Consider the following 14,615-nt stretch of genomic DNA (forward strand, 5'->3'; position numbering starts at 1 on the left):
TTACTTTTAGTTTTACTTAATGATAATAACCATGCATATTTAATTTATTTTTATATTTAATCATGTTCACATCATTTATTTATATTTAAATACATTTAAATTAATTTGAGATATATATATATATATATATATATATAGTACTGAAACTAAAACTCATAAACTTATTCAATGTAATGGTTTCTCAGTAATAATACATATAGTGAGAGCTCACATTACATATTTCATCATGCAAGCCTTGTACCTGTGCAGCACGCTCCGAAAGCTCTTTCAGCTCTGGCAATATGTAGTCAGTTAATAATTCACAGACTCTTTGTAGAAATATTAAAACAGCAGTAAAATTTCTCATGTGAACATAAGTGGGAGTGTTTAGGCAGAGCCACTTAAATCCAACTCGATGCAAATTTAATGTCTATCTAGTCAAGACGCATCAGACCGTCTGCTCACTAAAAGTCTTGCTTCTCCCTTGTCTCTCTTTTTTTCTCTCTCTCTCTCTCGTTCGATCATTGTGACCGAAGGGTTAAGTAAGCCTGTCAGTGTCTATGTAATGAGGCTCTGTGTGACCCTTTGAAATCTCATTGGTTTCTCCACGTCTCCATCTGAGGCTCTCTGCTCAAAATGGCAATTAGTGCAAATGTGTCTGTGTGGAAGTTTTACTGCATTGCCCTGCCCCTCAATGCCAAGTCTGGTTCAAAGGCCTGACAGTGTCAGATGTACTCTCTTTAGAGGTCACAATGTCCTCTTATGCAAACACTGAGAGGGAACCTAGGGCTTTAAACATAACCACATGACTACTTTCATCGACTGAATGAATTAGCATTTGTTTATTTATTTATTTATGTTTATTTGACATGGGTATTTCAAATACATTGGACGAACCATATGCATTTGCTTGAGTGTTTTAGCACACATGCTAATTTTCAACAGTATGCAATTTTTACAGTAGTAATAATAAAAAAATTTACACAAAAAGAAAAATGCTGTAGCATGAAATTAACGTCAGTTCCTTTTCATGCACTGTAAGAGAAATGCACTTTATTGCATGGAACAAAACAGCTTTTGTGAAGAAAAAAACACCTAGCACTGTGTGTCAATTCATGAAATGCATGTTGATCTTTGAATGAGACATGAACATGAATGTTTAAAAAAAATCTCTTAATAATAATAATTAATATTAATTAATAATAGGTAATAATAATTATAATAATAAATATACACTACTGTTCAAAATTGAGGGTAGGTAAGATTTTTCAGCAAAGATGCATTAAATTGATCAACATTAAAGACATCTATAATGTTACAAAATATTTATATTTCAAAAAATGCTTTTCTTTTAAACTTTCTATTCATCAAAGAATCCTGAAAAAAGTTTTTCAAGGTTTTCACCAAAATATTAAGCAGTACAACTGATTTCAACATTGATAATAATAATAAATGTTTCTTAAGCAGCAAATCAGCATTTTTGAACTATTTCTGAAGGATCATGTGACACTGAAGACTGGGTATGTGATGCTGAAAAATCAGCTTTGCTTTAAATTGTAATAATATTTCACAATATTACTGTATTTTTTATCAAATAAATGCAGCATTGGTGAGCATAAGCATAAACATTAATAAATCTTACAAACCCCAAACCTTTGAACATAAGTGTACAATTGTGTATGAATGTAAGGCCAATCAGCACAGTGAGGGCCAGTTCTGGACACATAGAGACATCTTTATCTTTATTCTTCATTTCTCTTTCTCTCACCATCAGCTAAGCCGCCTGCAGCTCTTTCCTTGCAGCACCATCACACCATTCTCCACCTTCAACACTGTCAGCATCCCCATTAAAATTCAGCAGACTCACACTAGCCCGCTCAGGATCAGCTAACTAGCTTGTCGGCCAAGTCCAACTCACAGCCTCCATAGTTTAAAAATAGAGCCTCTTTTAATGCCTATATGAGTCATGGATACCATGCATTTTATTCGCCTCAAAGCTAATTGGAGTAATGTGCTGCTGAGAGACTCATGCGCCGGCACGGTCTCGAACAGTAATGCTTGTAATGACAGAAAGTTTATCTAGGCTTTGGGTGAACTGCAGTGAGAGGAGTACATGTGTTTTGGGGGGGGAGGAAGGACAACAAAACCCAGTTAATTGTTTAATGTCGAGCAAAGCTCCAATAACTCAACATGTGCTGTTATTGGCAGACTGACAGATAACATAAGACAGCAGGCACAGAGGAAGTGTTGAGATGTCAGCTGCGTCAGACAGAACAAGAGAGAGACAGACGGAGAAACTAAAACTGTCATCGACTCTGCAAACTTATATCAGAACCAGTACAGTTGTCAAAAAAGATTCAAATAATTAATTACAATGAATCTCATGACATTATTGGCATTAGCATAGTCGATATTACAATTCTAGCCAATACAGATAATTACTTTCATGCTATATAGCCAATAAATGTATGATATTTAAAATCTTCACTTTTAACTCTTTCCCCGCCATTGACGGAATTTTCCGGCTTTCTGTGTTTTTCACTGTTATACGGTAGTGGGCACTATTACACAACTTCTGAAAGAGTAGAGAATCAACGGGCAAAAAAAGGAACAGAAACAATATGTACGGAGCCCCTAAGGAGACATGGTGGTGGAAATAAATATGAGATGGGAGGACAAATAATAAGTCAATGCTTTTGCGTTCTCACACAAAATGTTTGCGTTCCCCTGAGAAACGTTGCGTTCTCTCGCAAACCTTTTGTGCCCTTTGTGCGCGAACACAATGTTTCTTGGGGGAACACAAAACATATGCGAGAAAATGCAAAAGTATTGGCAAAAAAAAATTTCCTCCCATCTCATATTTTTTTATTCACCATGTCCTTTAAGAGGCTTCGTACTTATGTATGTTGTAGTCTTTTTTCTTTCTTTTTTTAAACGATTTTCTCAGCTTTTTGTTCTTTTTTATATTATATATATATATATAGTAGAGAGAACACCCTATCAGACAAAGGCAGGTGGTGCTGGGGAAGGTGAAGGGCTAGGAAAATTCCCATGGTGCACTGCACTGAATTACACGCTACACTAGCTCACAGCAATCATATGATATTGTTCTCATTAAAAGTTCATTCCATTTACTGTGTTTCACCCTTATCATTTACTTTGGTTTAACAACTTTTATTTTTAACCTTTGTGAAATAAATTCTACCATGCAGCCTCCAAAAGACTTTATCTCTAAAAAAGTCCATTCTAGATTTGATTTCTAAACGAACTACTAGAAAATAAGAAGCTCTTTCTTCGTTTACTGATAAACTAAAGCCTGGCTTTGGTATTGCTGTGTGTCTATGCGTTGAAACTGTGCTTATTTATCTTGCAGCGGTTTTGAATGTTCAAACCCAGTCGTTAAAAAAAGAACTAAAAAAACAATAAAGCTGTTTTCATGTCCAATTAGGTGAATGTGTTAAAAGTGTGTTAACTTCGGCAGCCCTACTAGAACAGATATTAACACTTGTGGCTTTAAGGAATGATGATTGTGCATCCAAAACCAACATCCACAGTGTTGTAAAATCAAACAATTGCCAAGCGTGTGATGTGCACAAGGCTTTATGTCTATGTTGTCATTTTGATTGTATGTGATCTTCGACCCCAAATGCACGGGTTATAAAAAAGAAACCTGTATGGGGTTAATTAAGGTAAATAGACTCCATAAATGTGTGCCGAGTATCTCCTGAGGGGTGGGCAGGTGGCTTCAGCGCAAATGAATAATTCATGTGTCCCGTGGCTGTTTTATGGACGGAGAATGCAATCCATCTTGGGAGCCGTCATCAGAAGATGTAATATTTATGACATGATTCTTGCCAGTACACAAATGTGTCCAATGTATGGCACACAAGCTGGAGGTCTCACAGTGATGGGCAGCACAACATCAATCAGCGGTCACATGCCACAACATACACTCACCATTAACTCTAATCACCTCTAGAGGAAGAATTAATTAATAGGAAAACGTGCGAGTTATCAAATTTGTTACATTCAAAACAAACAAACTGCCAAATAAAGAGTAATCAAAACTGTTCTTTTGCATACAACAAAAGTGCAAAGTGAAATGCAAGGTTTATTTATTATATGTATGCTTTTACATTATTATTTATTTGATTATATATAACATATTTTAATATATAAAAATGATTTTTACAAATCAGAGCTGAATTTTCCCTAGTCTTCGGTCACGGTGTCACATGATCCTTCAGAAATCATGCTGATTTGGTGCTCAAAAATTCCCTCAAAAAGTACTTATACCCTAAACTTCTTAATGAAGTGTAATGTATATGCATCATTAATTTATTGAATATTTGTATTTATTAAAGTAATATTTTATATTTACTACTTACAGATAGGTAGATCAGTATGTGAAACTTTGAATAAAAATACATGATTCACATAATACATACTGTAATCAAATGAAATACCGCACCTATTATGCGTTTTTGAGAAAATGTTGCTGTATCTGTAGCTAGTTCAGGCATTGTTGTTTTAAAAGGTGAAAACCCGATGAAATCGAGTGACTAATACACAACTAGCAGACTATATGTGTGTGTATGTGAAGGCTACCGCTCAACTGGTTTCTCATGGCAGCCACACAATGACAATGAAGAGAGGACAATAAAGAGCTTGGCCTGCCTCTCTGCTCCATTGCTGCTCTCAGCTCCCATTATTGCTTCTTGTTAAAAGCCAAGGGCATAGCACTTTACACACACAACATACACACACACACACACACACACTGGAGAAACCAATGGCATTTCTATGAAATGCTGTATGAAAGAATATCAGAGGTGGAGAAGGAGAAAATACAGACTTGAAAATGCCTTTATCGCACTGACACTGGGCCCACGCGCCTCCTCCCTTCCTCTTTCCCTCGAGGGGTGGCGAGTGGGTTGGTGGGGGGGGATACACACTAGGGTATCTAAAGCAAAATCAGTCCCTAGTGGGCAATTATTCATGTGCAAGCAGTGTAGGGGTGCTTTCTGTGGGTGGCGGAGCACTGGGTAAACGCTAACCCTCTGAGGGAGCAGCACTCCATTAGAAGTGAATCCATCACTTGCAACGACCACTTTACAAAAGAGAGACCAGCGAGACTATCACTGTCAATGTCACATCTCTCCCAGCACACAACAAGTGCAGCAGTAGACATGCGGTCTCCTGGGGGCTCTTGTTTCTTTCTTTCCCTGTTCGTCTAAAAGCTAAAATGTGTGCGCGGGTCAGGTTTTGCCTACACTGAGGAGACCGAATGACCTGTAAGGATGGTAAAACACGAAATCATCTACACTGCAGCCAGTCAACAGACCCTACCAGGGAACAGCAATAAACATTCATAATTTCTTCATGTAAAAATGCAAAAAAAAAAAAAAATTGTGGGAGGCATAGGAAAATATGATTCTAAAAGCAACAGAAGTCAATGGAAAGCCACAGCCACTGAGTATGAAAACATAAAGAAATGCTATTTTTGTTTCAGTTTAAATAAATTCAAATGTAAGGCATTGAAATGTTTTTATTTATTTATGTAGTTACTCCTAATTACTCTTTCGAAAGGAGATCACAGTGTGTTTCTGCTCAAGCAGATTATATAAAAACATGATTTGCTTTGATAGTTTATATTATTGTAGGATTTTAAAATGATTTAGCAAATTAATCCTGGATAAATATTTGTCTGACACATATAAAACACTGCCTTCTCTGTTTGTATCTGTTATGTATTTGTGTAGTTATTATTTTTATATAGTAAACATGAATCGGAGTCGGCAACACATTTTATTTCCACAATGTGATGTACTTCCAAAGTGTTATTTTTTTATTATTTCTATTCTAGTATTCATTATTAAGTCATTTTGTTATGGCTTTATTATGTGTTTATATACAGCTTTAATTTAGTCATTTTAAAACTTAAATTCAAAAATATTTTTTAATTTTTCATATAATATTAAAATTGTATATTATTTCAACTTCAAATACCGAAAACTATTTTTGTTAGTTTTAGTTAACAATAACAGCATATTTCGAGGAACACAATTGTCTATTTGACAGGTGAATAGAGTTTTTTTTTTTTGGAACTAACATGAACTGCTGAATCGTTCACAATAAGACCAGAAACATGTATTAAGAAAGTAAATAGTGGCAATTTTGATTTGTGGACTTTATATTGTTTTTAAAAGCTCAATGCATGCATTTCAGACATTACTTCCAGCTTTTACCCAGTGTTCTTAAAGTGTATGCTATGTGTACATGCAGCAACCTGACCCGAGTGGTATTTTGTGTTTGCAGGGAGGAGAAAGTCGAGCGAAGGTCTGTCAGAGAAGTGAGTTCTCCTCATAAACATTTCAGTAGTCTTCAGTGCCTTTGAAACAGTTCTCTTAGAGGCAGAGGGGCATGTATGTATCCATATTTCATTCCAGAGCCTCAGCTCTCTCTGTCTGAAGCAAGAACATCCTTCCACCTCCATTCTATGGGAGATTAGCAGGGCAGAAGCCCTAAATACATTTTTAATAATATGTGTTAAACTAATTAAATGTCTAAATCAAATCATTAGTTAGTCTGAGGCCTTTTTTATCCCCACACCTGAGGTAAAATGAGTTAATTTCTCACCGTGTCGCACACCTGACTAGAGCCGCTTTGTTTCATAACCTAATGGTATGAAAGACATTGGCACTCCACCAACACCGCTTTTCTCTGCCACTTGACGCGCTGAGCCATTTGTATATAACACTGGCACTTGCACAAACAATCCTGCAGTTTGATTCTGTGTGGTCTCCTTCCAATCGGTTGCATCCAGCAGAGACTATGAGCTCTTTTTATACCATATAATTAAAACTGTGGCAAAGCTACACGCGTGTAGGAGTAAAAAAAAAAAAAAAAACAACCGCCTGAGTAACACGGGCTGTAAGAGCAGCATCTGGTGACATCCGCTTCAATTTTGTGTGTGGTGGTACGTGAGAGGGGAGCATGGGTGTGTTTCAGTGTGTGTGTCTGTGCGAGTGTGTAATGAAGGGCATAGGGCATTCGGGAGAGTGTGTGTGTGTGCGTGTCCTATATATACTGCATTATAGTGGGGCACATCTGCCACTGCTGTTCCTGCCTTGCCTGGTGTCTACTCTCCGGGGAGGCTTATTTTGCCGACTTGACGTGTTCTCAGCTGGAGCAGCTCTCATCTTTGAGCTCCCAGAGAAATCCTCGGTTGAGGTGTGTAATGCTGCCTTTGCGTGCTATCTGAAATTTTCTACTTCCCACTTCTAGGAGCTCATCGCATTCAAATTTTGACTTGAGAGGGCGTTCATGTCCAAATTTTCTACTAGGAAACTAGTATTTATGATAATTCCTTTAACATGTGAAGGCAGCATAGTGTGTTGAAACTCACGACGTAATGGGTGTGACATTTCCGAAACACACTCAAAGCAGTTGACCAATCAGAACACACTAGTCCAGTCGACCAATGAGAGCAAGAGGGGCTTCATAGAGACAGGAACTAAACAGCGTTACTGACAGACTGAGAAGAGAGGTGCTGCAACAATAAAATAAATGTGAAAAAAAATGTTTTTCAAACATTCAAGCATGAAAACCTATTCTAGTAAACCCCAAAACAAAATCAAGACTTTGTTTTTTGGCATAACAGGTTATTTGTAGAGGAAAACAATTCTTTAGATTTTTTAAATCACACTAAGAAAAAAAAATGGTTCTTTTAAGAACTGTTCACTAAAAGGCTATTCGAGGAACCAAAAATGATTGTTAGGGAATCGTTTTTTGGAACCTTTAATTTTAAGAGTGCATTATGAATCTGAAATGCATTTTCTACTGTTTGGTTGAATTATTTTGAACAATGCTGAGTTCATGTGTCACGGATGGATGATGCTCCCATCATTTAATGAGAGTTAAAGAACGGGGAGAGTCAAGGAAGAAGGGGAGACAGGAAAAAAAAATCATTCGTCAATTAGTATGCAAATGCATGCAAGCGACTCCTTCAGAAATCCAATCAGGCTGTCACCTCGGTAGGGGGTGTTATTATGAAGTCCCTGTGAAGTGTGGCTTGTGGGTTGCCATGCAAAATAAGCCATGTCCACAGACGAGCAGACACAGTGGGACTGGCACTGGATCTGCTGGCTGACACCAGTAACTCTCACACACACATACACACACACACTCATGTTTTCTATGATTTGAGCAATGCTGAAGGACGCGTTGCATGTTGGACTTGTGTACCGGTGCTTTTGCTGGAGCTCACGTCCACTGAGAATAACGAGCCATGAACTCCTTATGCAAAAAAACGTGTCATGTTGACATTAAAATCAGGGACGCAATTGCGTATGGCAGGGTATCGTGGTTGCAATACCTTTGTCGCCTGGTAAATGCTAAGAATTCATTATGAATAATAAAACGTATTCAAGATATACATTATTTAGTTGCAATTTACATTTTTTAGCACAAAAAGGAAAGAATAAATCATTGACTTATATGTATTAGGCCTACATTATTTGCCCTAACTCGTTCACCAAAAAAACTGTCAAGGCAACTGAAGCACAACAGAGATATTCACATGAGAGAAGAAAGTACATAGATATTCTTCTGGGGTTTATACTCTAGGGCTACTGTAGTGTTTTTGTCTCGTGTTTTATTAATATTGATTATAATTGATATATCAAAATAATATGTTGGTGTGCTTCTCCTGGGCGCACTGGTGTGAACTGCTGTACACTCGCATGAATGTACACAGGATTGCAGCAGCTGAACTTCATTTTCAGTTTGTTTCTCAGCAAACCCTACTCGTTTGCATCCTCCTTTTAAAAAAAACTTGATGCTTTGCCATTAAATGAACAAGCGCGTATAGGAGATGTTTTGTATTTCTTTTTTTGTGTTCCAAAAAAGGAAGTAATAAGGCTTTAGATTTACATCAAGGTGAGTAATCACTGAATTTGTTTGTGTGTTTGTGTGTGTGTGTGTGTGTGGGTGTCTGAAAAAAAAAGAAAGACGAAACCCGTCATTTGCCTTGCAAATGTATGGCAGTGTTTTATAGCTGATTTTCTGTTCTTTTTTTAATTCATTCATATATGCCTATTATGTTTCAGGTTATTTCCAAAGCTATGTGATTATTTTTCATTGCGATTTATTTATTTATTTCATTTTTAAATCGGCTGATGCCGTCGGTTTCTGCTGCGGTTTTGACTTTCTCTCTCCTGTGATTTCGATTAATTGAATTGATATTGTCACGTGACATTGCTAGATTGGATGACGTCATCTAAACTTGCCATACCGTGACTTTAAGTATATTGACGCCACTGTTTAAAACGCATGTCAGAGTGCGAGAGTCACGTGTCATTAGTTTCCTAATGACCAATCGGTTTCCAGCATACAAGCTTGAAACTTAACTCACTTCGGCTACATAATGTTAGTCAGTGGATCATAATGAAGGACCATCACTAAAGTCCTGCTGAAAGTCATAGATTCAACAGCCTGTTGATTTTCCCCAGAACATTAGATAATTCGTACATGTGAGCTACAGTAATACTTACAACCGGTAAATTTGCTCTGACATGGTTTATAATTCTTTATTAGATCTGAAATGAAAATAAATGTAAAAAATGAATTGGGTTTGTTTAATGATTTGAAATTTGAGAATTATTACATCTAAAAATTTGGATATGAAATGAATGTCCAATATACTGAGTATTGTTATAGTGAATATAGTATTAATAAATATAACATAGTAATAACAACAAAATGTCAAATGTATTTGGATATTAAACAAATTTTACATTTTTAAACAAATGCCGGGTAAGTGTTACAGTAAATGTAGTATGATTAAAGAGTAAAATGTGTGTGTACCTTGTCTCTTTAAGTGCAAGCCATCCTTTGTTCAAATCATTAGCATGTGCTGACCAGCAAATCATTGACACACTGCAGAAAAGAGTCCAAAGTTATGAATTCTGTTTGAAGCTAGACTTCTCATTCACTGACTGTGAAGCTATGTCCATACAAATTATCTGTTTGTTATATTCAAACAACAATAAGCCAACAGGATGTGAGAAGAAAAAGCTGAGGCCATAATTAAAGAATTGTGAGTTATAACCTTGCTTGACTCAGTTGGCATGAACACAATTTGGCCTTCTGTATTGTATAAACTGATGAAAGCAGCAGAAAAATATTGGCTCATCTTGCATTATCAAACACTGGTCCAAAACTCAAACCTTTCATTCAGACATAAGCTGGTGTTATACATTTATAATTGGTGGTATCAGATATAGCCTACTATCATTAATCTGAATAACTATGGAGGTCACAGTTTACATTAAAATTCACAATAACACACCATCATCACCTCTAATTGTGCAAAGAAGGCTCTTTCTGGTGGTTCATTTCACACAGACATACTCCCTTCACTCCCTATTATCACATGGTAGGAAAACCAGTCCAGCTCAGCACGTCTACTCGCAGAATTATTATTTTTTTTGTCAGCTCACAGTAAGGCATCATTTTATTGAGATACCAACCAGATGAGACCACATGAGAGGGGAGAGATGAGGAATCCGAGATCAGATTTGCTCCACCCTCTCCCAATGGAGCTGCAAAACAGTATGAAGTCAGTTACTCAGAGAAAGAGTGAAGGCAACAGATTCCACAATCCAACGGAAGCGAGAAACCAGTCAGTGGTTGCATTGTTCAATGGTCCCATGAAAAGAAATGTTCCAAGAAGAAATCGAATAAAACTAATGTTCTGATATTGTCAGGATCTTGGCGCAAAACGTGTAGTCGATGCATAAGGTGCCCATGGATTTTTGGATCAGCATCCAATGAAAATGTATAAAAGAACACATACTTTTATTTATTTATTTCTTGTTTCTTGTTCCAACATTCAATACTCCATGTAGTCACTCAATTATGAAGTCATTAAAATGAAACGCATAAGAAAAATAAATATTGCTCACAATAGTAATAGTATAGGATTGCAGGACATGTCAGCTTCCCAAAAGTATTACATGTTATCCATGTATTTTGGTAAAATTCACATGCTAATGTATTAGTTACAGACACACAATGTGACATTCACACATATGCTTATGGTCTTTAAAGGGGCTTTAAAAGGAATACCACAGCTCCCCCTAGTGGACAGCATAAAAGCCCCTTCTATTGTTATCTCTGACATTGGCACCCATTCAATATCCAAAAATTTAAGTCATGTTTAGTTACAATCATCTAGGCCGCCAAGCAGGGGCGTAGCCAGGACATTATTTCTGGGGGGGCCAGCTTGGGCCAGTCTTTTATTTGGGGTGGCACTTGATTGTCAAAAATTACTATTTTAAAACTCACGCACCGCGTCACTCAGAGTAGCGGTTTTCCCGCGGCTCGTCAGGCCATAAACAATGGATTGAACCTCCTTATGGACACTAATAATGTCTTATTGATAATCCATGTTATTGGGATGGGTGCTTGCTTAGATAATGTGCGAGTGCGATGTGTCATGATTATGCAAGGGGTTAGGGACCTTAACATGAGACGGGGATGTTTTAGTGCAAATGATAGAAAGACACATAATTTGTCATTTAGGCGATAATTTATTTAGGTAAACCATAGCATTTTAAGTGCAATATTCAATTTATTATTATGCGTTGTCGGTGGGGGCGACATTGCAAGTATTGTACTTTAATTCAAGTATATTATGTTTACAGAAGAAGGTTTGAATACAATGGCAGGCGAAGAGGAAAAATTATGCGAGCTTATATGTATACATCTAAGTGTGTGTGTGTGTGTATGTCATAGACTGTAAAAAAATATGGACGTAGTGTCCGTGACGGAGCCGGCCGTCGCCATCTTGGCCTTGCGTCACTCCCGGATAACAGAAAATAGGCAAACAGGCGGAGCGTGAGTGGAGCTGAGGAGCCTGGCCTGGCTATCTGAAATCACCTAGCTCGACGTGATCGAGTTAGCTGATGATGTAAAGCCAATTAAACGTTCCTATTTTTGCCCTTCGAAATATTATAATAGTTAAAAGACATGGCTACAAGTGAGACTGTGTATTACTTCGAGAGTGTTTGTGTTTGTGTGTGACAGTGATTTATGTGCATAGCAGCTACATGTCCGTCACTCATTCATGGTCCGTCAGCGCGGCATTGCTCAAGTTCGTAGAGAGCTTATTCAGTCCATTTTAAATTCTGATTTTGGCCGTCTCTCAAATGGGTTAAACCATAGATATATTGCCTTTGAAGTGCAAGTAAATGTGCTAGAAAATCCGCGCTCATTCATGTGCATTTATTGCATGGACGGAGAAAGCGCCGACGCTTGCATGATTTCATCTGACGGTACATTTTATAATCCATCTGTTCCGTGAGAGCAGAACGAACGAGCATTTATTGACGTTTTAAATTTGAAAACCCCAAAAAGCAACGAAATTGTCAGACATCCATTAGTGCATGTTCACGGAGGAAAACAAATACAGCGCTGGTTGTTCTCTCGAACGATAACGACGGAATCCAAAGACGTACGTGGGCTTTGTACCCAAGTATTAAATTGTATGAAATAATCCCGAAAGAAAGCACAAACACTGCAGAGATGGCAAGTTCAGCAGCTAACATTTGCTGAGGTGAAGTGACGGCTAGTAACAGCAGACAAACGGCTAGCACTGACAGCGGCAATCCATCTGTCACTCAAGTGGCCACTGGCCACACCCTTAAATTTAAATATTAATCAACTAAACGGACGAGTTATAAAATAATTCACCTCCCTCACAGTTGTTATGAAGGGCAAAATTAGCTGTATAGACCAAAGCCACATAGAGATCCAGGCTGTAAACATATTTTTTTCTGCTGTAAAGTTGGTAATTTTAACATGAGGGAGATACAGATTTGACTCACTTCTGCAGCCAGGCCAAGCGGCCAGTCAATGAATTGCAGTTTAACTCACTTCCGTGTTGGTTTCAAGAGAGAGACGGGGAGGTTGCCGCTTGGTGTATGTGTGTGTGATTTTGGTTGGGTGACAGTTGTATGTTACAGTTTGACAAAAGCACAATGTTGTGTTTTACATAAATATAAGTTTAACGATGTCCTGAACAAAATGACGGAGTAAGGTTTTTTTTTTGTTTCCACTGTTCGATCGCGCCCGCGCCTCTCTCTCTCTGACACACACATTCCAGCATTGCAATCTTGACATCGCAGCCTGTTATTATGCTGCGTTTACACCAAACACGAATAGAGCGTCAAATTCGCGTCTAGTTCGATGCTTGAACATTTTGAATCCATTCGCGCGTCCAAAGCGAAAGCGAGCTTTTGAAGCGAAATAGACGGGCGTTCAGTGCTATGACTCTACGGGAGCGGGTTGCTCGCGTTGACTATGTAACGGAATTTAGTTAAGCTAGCTAGCAAGCTAGCGCTAGATAATCATACAAGTTTGCAAAAATAACAGCAGCACGCAGCAGCCCTACTCAACTCACTCTGCCACCCTTCCTCTATGTCGACACATTCTTACACATTAAACTGAGTGAGAAGATAACAATATAATCTTATCATTTCAATTATGCTTTCAAGTATCACCAACTTACTCACGTGTTAGTGGTATCCAGTGCTAGTCTAGCTGCTACTCTCCATTACGCGCTGTCAGAATGCAGGCACGTAATGTCTTGCACTGTTGATGGAGGCGTGGCCCAACATGTTGCTAATATGGGGCTTGTAGCGTAAGTGACAAATGACTTGATAAAAAAATAGTAATGCATACATTTCAGCTTCCTTTCTGTTCAGGAGGGTTTTTTTTAATTAAATTTATTTTACCCCTCCTCAGACTGGGGGTGGGGCCGTGAGGTTGGGGGGGCCGGCAGGGTGGCCGAGCTTTGACCAGTGGTGGCCGTGGCCCCCCCTGGCCACCACGTAGCTACGCCCCTGCCGCCAAGTAATCCGTATAATGGTATAATCCGTACAACACATTTCTCCCTCTATTTCCATAGGAAGGGAGCCAAAGCCCTGTTTCTGTTTTTCTCTCCTCTCCTTCAATATTTTTTTCTAACCATTGCAGTCAGGTCTTCTTCTTTCCTTGCACTTTCCTGTGCCTCTCTTTCTTGGTGTTATGTCTTTAGGCTATTGCTGTAACAGAACCTATTGAGCTCCCTATAGAGGCTGTATTTTAAGGTATCACAGTCCTGACACAAAGGGTGTTTCAAGTGTGTTGCTAGATCCTGACTTCTAGATACCTTATTTTAGTCAAATTCAAAGGCAGCAGTGTATGCGTCATTAGCAGAAAAGATAATCCTAGAATGAAGAGAAAAAACAAATCCAAGATGGTGGACGATGTTGACGCACGGGCTGCATCCGAAAGCTTGTTGCCTCGCTGCCCTAACAGGCAATGACTCTTGCCCACGAAGGTACCTCACGAAACTAATTTCGGACAAAATTCTGAGGCAGAATTATGGTTTACTGATCTACCACAAAATAGAGCAAGCTTTGGAGATAACTAAGTAAATATTACTTACTACAATAGTAATTTCTCACTAGCAATAATATCAAAAGTGGAAAAAGTTGGTCAAAAACATACTTTTACACAAAAATTGACCATCAACAACAACCTTCAGAAACCATCTTAATTATTTAGCTCAACTGTCACAGAATGGAATG

Source organism: Squalius cephalus (genome assembly GCF_949319135.1).
Source record: "Squalius cephalus genome assembly, chromosome: 8".
Lineage (NCBI taxonomy): Eukaryota > Metazoa > Chordata > Actinopteri > Cypriniformes > Leuciscidae > Squalius > Squalius cephalus.